Consider the following 8,595-nt stretch of genomic DNA (forward strand, 5'->3'; position numbering starts at 1 on the left):
CTTGAAGATAAAAGCAAGAAAGTCCAAGAGTTTAAGGAAGGTGGCCACTCGATCAAGTTTGATACTTTTCAGGATACTTAGATGCTTCGAAGGCTGTCTTTTATACAGCAGTTTGACATCGCTTTCGCGGGAGGACGCTATTCAGAGCACTCCAAGATTCGGAGAGCTACCTCTTACCTTAAGGGGAATGCTTGTACTTGGTGGTCCACGCTTCTTTTAACAAGAGTGCGCCAGTTAAATGGCTGAAATTTAAGAATCTTTTTATTTCTTCTTGGTTGACGCAAGAATATGAACAAGATGTACGAGCTGCTTGGAACCATCTTCGGATGACCAAGAAAGATACAATCAATGCTTATTGTGAAAGATTCTGGAGCTCTTTTCTACCCGCCTCTTCATTCAAGAAGATCTCGTTCAGAGAACAGATTGAGCGGTTTACCTTGGGTCTACCTACAGAGATCCAAGATCATTGCTTGGAACAGAAGTCAGCTTCTATTAAGGAGTTGATGAGTCATGCGAAGCGGGGCTTTGCCATTCACTCTGGCAGTCTGACCTACCCCACAAATGAGGCCATGACACAACGAGCCGAACAGACTTCTGGGAATGAAAGTAGAAAGAAAAAGAGCAACCCAGAGAAAAAGGATGCACGACGCCAGCTTACTCCTGAGAAGAGAGCTCGCTTCATTAGAGAGGGGAAGTGCTTTGGATGCGGGGAACATGGACATATCTCCGCGAAGTGCCCTAAAAAGGCACAGAAAGAACAGAATGATAAGAACAACGACGGGCCTGAGAGTTCGAGAGCAGCTGAGGAATGTGGCAGAAAAGGCAGATAGAAAAGCAGAAGTGGTGCCACATGGCGTGGGACCTGAACCGAATTAAATGAATGAAAGTACAAACTTTGCCGCTTTTGGGGCAAAGTGAAGGATCAGGAAGCTCTTTTGAAGGAGCCAAGGCCAACTTCTTTTCACTTGGAATTGGCGGCTCGATTTGGAAGTACGCCCAACAGACTGACGCCACAGGCGGTGGTAGTTCGACTGGCACCCGGATGGGATGTTGCCATTACACTGAGCATTGGCAAACTTTGTTTGCAATGACAAAGGTGTTCAGGGCACGCGAGTGACGTTCTACTCAGGATCCCTTGGTACCACAAGAACTACGCCGTGGTTGACTACCGGGCCGAGAAAGCGACTTTGATAAATGAAGGGCTTAGAGATTGTACTTGATGAACTTCAGTTTCTTACTCATTCTTTTGGGAGAGATCTGAACGCTGGATAAAGGTTGAATATGTTTTGACCTGATCAAAAGAACGCCAAGATTTTTCTCCACACTCATGCCGATCGCTTTTCAGAGGGCCTGAAGATCAAACCATTGATCTGATACTTGGAAGCATGCCACCGAATCGGCCACCTTACCGTGTGAGCCGAGTACAGAATGAAAAGATTGTGAACCCAATGAAAGACCTCTTGGAAAAGGGTCTTGTCCAGCCTAGTACTTCACCGTATCCAGTGTTGTTGGTTTTGAAGAAAGACGGATCTTGGAGAATGTGCATCGATTATAGAGCTCTCAACAAAATCACCATCAAGAACAGATTTCCGATTCCTAGGATCGATGATATACTCGATGATATACTCGACAGGTTACAGGGATCCTCGTGCTTTAGCAGGATTGACTTGAAGAGTGGATATCATCAGATCAGGATAGCGCTAGGAGATGTCTACAAGACAGCTTTTCGGACGACCTTTGGGTTATTTGAGTTTTTGGTGATACCTTTTGGCTTAACCAATGCTCCTGCGACATTTAATCGGATGATGGACTGGATTTTTCGAGAGTACAGGCTATTTGTTGGCACTTTCTTTGACGACATCATTGTTTTCTCCAAGAATGAGGCAGAACACAGAGATCATCTGCTTCAAGTCTTTCAGGCATTACGAGATCACAAGTTAGTGATTAATGCAAAGAAAAGTGAATTTTTCCTACCAGAGATACACTTTTTGGGACACAGTTGTGTCAGCAGCAGGAGTGCAAATGGACCCGGCCAAGATAGAGACTATCCGTGATTGGCCCGATTTGAGGAATGTCCATGAAGTTAGAAGCTTCTTGAGACTGCGTTCGTACTACAGGCGGTTCATACGAAAGTTTGCAGAGGTTGCTTCCCCTTTGCATACCTTGACACAGAAAGGAGTACCTTTTTCGTGGGGACCCACAGAGGTGACTGCCTTTCGGACATTGAAAGAGAAATTGACTACGGGACCTATTTTGACTTTGCCGGATTTGCAGAAGTCATTTGAAGTATATTGTGATGCTTGTGGTCGTAGTCTGGGTGCGGTCTTAATGCAAGAAGGCCATGTCATAGCTTACGAGAGCCGTTTGTTCTCTAGGCCGGAGATGACAGCACAGATCTATAAGAAAGAGCTTTTGGCGGTTCTCAGTGGCGGCATTACCTACTCGGAGCGGATTTTACTGTCTTTACAGACCATCAGAGTTTGCGCTACTTCTTGTCACAGAAGCAGCTTTCGGAAAAGCAGATGCGGTGGGCGAACATCTTGTCACAGTTCCACTTCCAGATTGTCCATGTGCAGGGGCAGAAGAATGTGGTGGCAGATGCTTTGTCTCGGAAACTGTTGGTTCTGGCTATTTCCGCGATACATCATAGGAGCTTCGAGAATATGGTCGATCAGTATGCCACAGATACAGATTTTGCAGATATTTTCACACGGATACGCGATGGGGAGACAGTAGCTGGATACTCCCTTCGGGAAGGCTACTTGACGAAAAAGACTATGTTGTGCGTTACACAACTGTTGAGGGATAAGGTTATGACTGAATGCCACTGTCCACCTTTTACGGGTCACCACGGCATTGCTACCACCATGAAAGGGGTAGAGAGATATTTCTTTTGGCCGAGACTCAAGAAAGATGTGGAAGAGTTTGTGCGCAGTTGCTTGGTATGCCAGAAGGTCAAGTTTGACAGGCATAAGGCACAGGGATTGTTACAGCCTTTATCCTTACCCACCCGCCCTTGGGAAAGTATAGCGATGGATTTCATTTTTGATCTCCCGAGAACACAGAATGATCACGATGATTTTCCGATTACATGGCACGTCCGAGACGATTGTCTCCGACAGAGACCCCAAATCTATGAGTTTGTTTTGGAAGGCAATTTGGGAGAACATTGGCACGCAGTTGCAGTTCTCGTCATCCTTCCACTTACAGACTGACGAGCAATTTGAGATTGCCAATTCAGTGATTTTAGATTTATTAAAGTCTTGTATCTCGGATCAGAAGACTCAATGGGAAAAGAACTTACCTTTGGTGGAATTTGCCTACAATAACACGATATACTCTTCGATGGGGAAGACGCCATGTGAGATTGTTGAAAGTGCTGCGAAGGTTCCATCCTTCCTGAGCACGAAAGATTAGACATTTGAAGCGGATGAATATTCGCAAGATTTGGATACGGCTTTTGCCGAGGTTCGCGAGACTTTGCAGGAGTCTCAAGAACGACAGAAAAACGCAGTGGATCGCCATCGTCGCGACTTGAAACTGAAGGAGGATGATTGGGTGCTCTTACGTTTTGAGAAGGCACGCCCGTCGCCTACGAAAGAAAAAGGGAAAGGAGAGGCTTTTTCCAAAGCTTAGTATGCGATACTACGGACCTTTCCAGATCATTGACAAGATAAATGATGTCTCCTTCCGATTGAAACTGCCAGATACTTGGAAGATTCATAATGCATTGCATGTGAGTCTCTTGAACCCTGTTAAGGGTGATGTGCCTGATGATGGGGAGCCTGATGAGCAACCCGAAGTGGAAGAAAACGAGGAGATCCTTGTTCTTGAACAGATTTTGGCACATAACGATACGAAGATAGGTAAAGTCCGAAGGCGGGTTCTTGGTTAAGTTCAAGAACTTTCCTGCATTTGATGCGAAGTGGATGGAGGAGGAGGACCTAGCAGATACTCCTCGGATTGTGAAACTTTACCTCGATGTTTTGGTTTAGCATAGTCTACTCCAAATGGAACCCAGAAACTCAGCTTGGCCGAAGATCTGGTGCAGTGGGATGCACAAGAGGGGAGTTACTCCGCTCCTTTGTCAACAGATGCCTTGATTTTGATACTAAAGTCACTGATGTCTCTTTGAGCTTCAGGGATACTGAGAGCTGAGAGTATTCTGCTGGATGACTTTATGAAATGGAATTCCTGATAATGATACTGATTTGTTCTTGACTTCTTGTGAGTGCAAGAACTGATAGACGTAATGACTGCAACATTTTGGTCTGATTGATCTCGAATAGACATGGTTGCAATAGGGGTTAGTCAATCGGACATCGATGAGGTCCCGATTGGACCTAGATGTGATTGCTAGCTACATTGCCGATAAATCATGGTCTAAGATTTGAATGAATGTTGAATGTCATGTGATGTCCTGTGATGTCGTGTGATGTGACTGTCGATTTTGTACATGTGCTAGATGTGTGTTCCTAGTACGTAGGTACTAACAGTCAGTGTCTGCTAAGACGGTTTATGGCTTTTGTCGGTTTTGTAGGCGTAATTGCGGTCGATTACAATGCTTTCAAGAGGGGGGTATGTCACAAAGTGATGACGTGGCGGACAACAGAAACCCTAATTTTCGGAAATCGAGGAGGCGGATAATTATTATTATTATTATTATTTTTTTTTAAAGGGGAAATTTTGAGCGACACAAATCTCAGCTTTTCGCTTTGATTTGGGAGAAAGAAAGAGAAAAAGAGAACTTGCTTTTTACTGAGTCTCATAGAGAGAGAGAGAACTGATTCTTTTATTTTAAAAGCTTTTGGGGCTCTACTTTTGGGCATCCCTTGTAACCTTTAAATTAGTGGTGAGGGCCTCACTTCTCAGAGCATCTGGACGCAGAGTCTGAGAGTGAAACCCTAGCCACTCTCTTGTACTTTGATTTGATTAATATAAAAAGAAATACCGAAAGGGGCGCCAGTCTTTGGGGCCAATATCTCTAGGCACGGAACTCCGCCGGGCCAGTGCAAATCTATTGTGATCTGTGAATTGTTTTGAAGTGGTTATTTGGTGCTGTCGCGGTTGATTCTTGACTTGGAGTGTCCAAGTCTGTTACAGAGTGGTGACGATGGTATCTGGACTGTGATTGATAGATTTAGCACACAGGCTCATTTCATTCCAGTGAAGAAAACAGTCAAGCCGGATCACTTAGCAAGACTGTTTGTGGCCCAGATCTTCAGATTACATGGCATGCCTGAAACGATTGTCTCCGACAGAGACCCCAAATTTACGAGTTTGTTTTGGAAGGCAATTTGGGAGAACATTGGCACGTGGTTACAATTCTCGTCATCGTTCCACCCGCAAACTGATGGGCAATCTGAGATTGCAAATTCAGTGGTTCTAGATTTATTAAAGTCTTATATCTCAGATTAGAAGACTCAATGGGAAAAGTACTTACCTTTGGTGGAATTTGCCTACAATAACACGATATACTCTTCGACGGGGAAGGCGCCATTTGAGATTGTTGAAGGTGCTGCAAAGGTTCCACCCTTCCTAAGCAGGAAAGATAAGATCTTTGAAGCTGATGAATATACGCGAGATCCGGATACGGCTTTTGCCAAGGTTCGCGAGACTTTGCAGAAGTCTCAAGAACGACAGAAAAAGGCAGCGGATCGCCATCGTCGCGACTTGAAATTGAAGGAGGATGATTGGGTGCTCTTACGTTTTGAGAAGGCACGCCTAAGAAAGAAAAAGGGAAAGGAGAGGCTTTTTCCAAAGCTTAGTATGCGATACTACGGACCTTTCCAGATCACTGAAAAGATAAATGATGTCTCCTTCTGATTGAAACTGCCAGATACTTGGAGGATTCACAATGCATTCCATGTGAGTCTCTTGAAACCTTTTAAGGTGATGTGCCTGATGATGGGGAGCCTGATGAGCAACCTGAAGTGGAGGAAAACGAGGAGATCCTTGTTCCTGAACAGATTTTGGCACATAAGGATACAAAGAATAAAGGTAAAGTCCGAAGGCGGTTCTTGGTTAAGTTCAAGAACTATCCTGCATTGGATGCGAAGTGGATGGAGGAGGAGGACCTAGCAAATACTCCTCAGATTGTTAAACTTTACCTCGATGCTTTTGGTTTAGCATAGTCTAGTCCAAACGGAACCCAGAATTCAGCTTGGCCGGAGATCTGGTGCAGTGGGATGCACAAGAGGGGAGTCACTCCGCTCCTTTGTCAACAGATGCCTTGATTTAGATACTAGAGTCACTGATGTCTCTTTGAGCTTCAAGGATACTGAAAGCTGACAGTATTCTGCTGTATGACTTTAATGAAATGGAATTTCTGATTATGATACTGAATTGTTCTTGACTTCTTTTAAGTGCAGGAACTGATAGACGAAATGACTGCAGCATTTTGGTCTGATTGATCTCGAATAGAAATGGTTGCAATAGGGGTTAGTCAATCGGACATCGATGAGGTCGCGATTGGACCTAGATGCGATTGCTAGCTACATTGCCGATAAATCATGGTCTAAGATCCGAATGATTGTTGAATGTCATGTGATGTCCTGTGATGTCGTGTGATGTGACTTTCAATTTGGTACATGTGCTAGATGTGTGTTCCTAGTACGTAGGTACTAATAGTCAGTGTCTGCTAAGATGGTTTATGGCTTCTGTCGGTTTTGCAGGCGTAATCGCGGTCGATTACAATGCTTTCAAGAGGGGGGTATGTCTCAAAGTGACGATGTGGCTACCAACAGTAGAAACCCTAATTTCTTGCAAATCCTAATTTTTGCCAAAAAACCTAATTTTTGGAAACCCTAATTTCTGGAAACCCTAACCCTAACTGCTGGCTGAAACCCTAAAGTGGCTGGAAACCCTAATCTGGGGGCAAATGCCACGTGGCAGCAGTGTACGGATTTTTGGAATTTGCGGGCTTGCTTTTTCTCTTCCTAGCGACGCAAGTTGGCATGCTTTTTGGGCTACGCTTTGGAGATAGAGAGAGAGCAAGGGAATACCTGCTTTATTTTACTCTCTTGAGAGAGAGAGAGATTGCTTTTTAATTGGAAGTTTTTGGGGCTCTGCTTTTGGGCATCCCTTGTAATCTTTAAATACGCGGTGAGGGGCTCACTTCTCAGAGCATCTGGATGCAGAGTCTGAGAGTGAAACCCTAACCGCTCTCTTGTACTTTGACATTGATTTAATACATAAAGAAATACCGAATGGGGCGCCAGTCTTTGGGGCCAATATCTCTAGGTACGGAACTCCGCCGGGCCAGTGCAAATCTATTGTGATCTGTGAATTGTTTTGAAGTGGTTTTTTGGTGCTGTGTTGATTGATTCTTGACTTGGAGTGTCCAAGTCTGTTACAGGAGATTTCTCATGCAGAGGGCTCTCTTGATGCTTGAGGAAAAGCCCATGTGATTGAGCAATTAACGTTGTCCATTGATCCAAAGCAACCTGCTTTACTTGGACAGGAACCATTTGTGAATGGTCGAGGGAGTAATGAATAGGCTATGCGTAAAACCTTTCCATTACCTACTTCATATCTTGGCTATTTTGGAGGTGGTTGAGCGTTTCAAGCTATGGTTGGACCTTCCACAATTTTGCAAGGTTATATGCCAGGAAGTGTGTTTGGGACAATGCAACCAGCCATGGTTAACCCTATGTATCAAAGTTGACGATGCCGAAGTGTAGAGACTAAGGAAAGAGAGAGAGAGAGAGAGAGAGAGAGAGAGAGAGGGAGTGTCTCCTGAACCAACCAACCTTGGCAATGAATAAGTGATGTACAATACAATGGGGGCTGAGTGTTGCTTATATACCAACCTTAGTAAATTGCCCTACCCGGACTGTGACAAATAAGTAAAATAAATACCTAAAAGCCAAACTAAATAATGGGATCATATAAGGCAGTTCACTTGACATGCCAAAACTAAAGCCTCTCTACAGCTCATAGGACATAAATAGTGAGACCAAGTCGATGAGGAAGCTACCATGGACACCCGGCAGAGGAACTGTCTACTGGATACACCTCGGATTTGCTACTCTCAACTTTGTTCCTTAAAGGAATGCCATCTTGAGCATCGGTTGCCTTGTAGAAAATTGAAGTGTAGACCAAACTACGTCCAAGAATCCCCATTCGTGAACTGTGAATACATCACGTCCAAAACTTTCCAGACAATGAACTTCGAAACACATCTTGTCCATAATCCGACCAACAACAATGGATTGGTGCACTCATCCATAGTGTTTTAGATATGTCTGATTGGTTCCCTGCCATATGCATGTGCCTTGAACTCCGACCCACTGTCACTCACAAGCCTCTCTCTGGCTGAAGCTAGTGGCAACAACCGCCCTCTGACTAGAAATCTGGTGCCGTGGCCACTATGGTTGCCACCACATATGCCATGCCCATCTCTTGCGTCAAATCTTCATTACCGTAATCTTTGTCGAGCTTGCCTTTGTCTTTGTCTATTTGTGAGTTCCTGCATTTGCCTTTGGCTTCAAACTCCCGAGCCAAACTGTCACCAGGAGGTGTATTTTTCCTGTTGCCTCCCATAAATAAGTACTAGATATTTTTATTTATTTTTATTTTTACTTGTTTTGCCCG

Source organism: Adiantum capillus-veneris, chromosome 22 (genome assembly GCF_014529385.1).
Source record: "Adiantum capillus-veneris isolate H3 chromosome 22, ASM1452938v2, whole genome shotgun sequence".
Taxonomy (NCBI): domain Eukaryota; kingdom Viridiplantae; phylum Streptophyta; class Polypodiopsida; order Polypodiales; family Pteridaceae; genus Adiantum; species Adiantum capillus-veneris.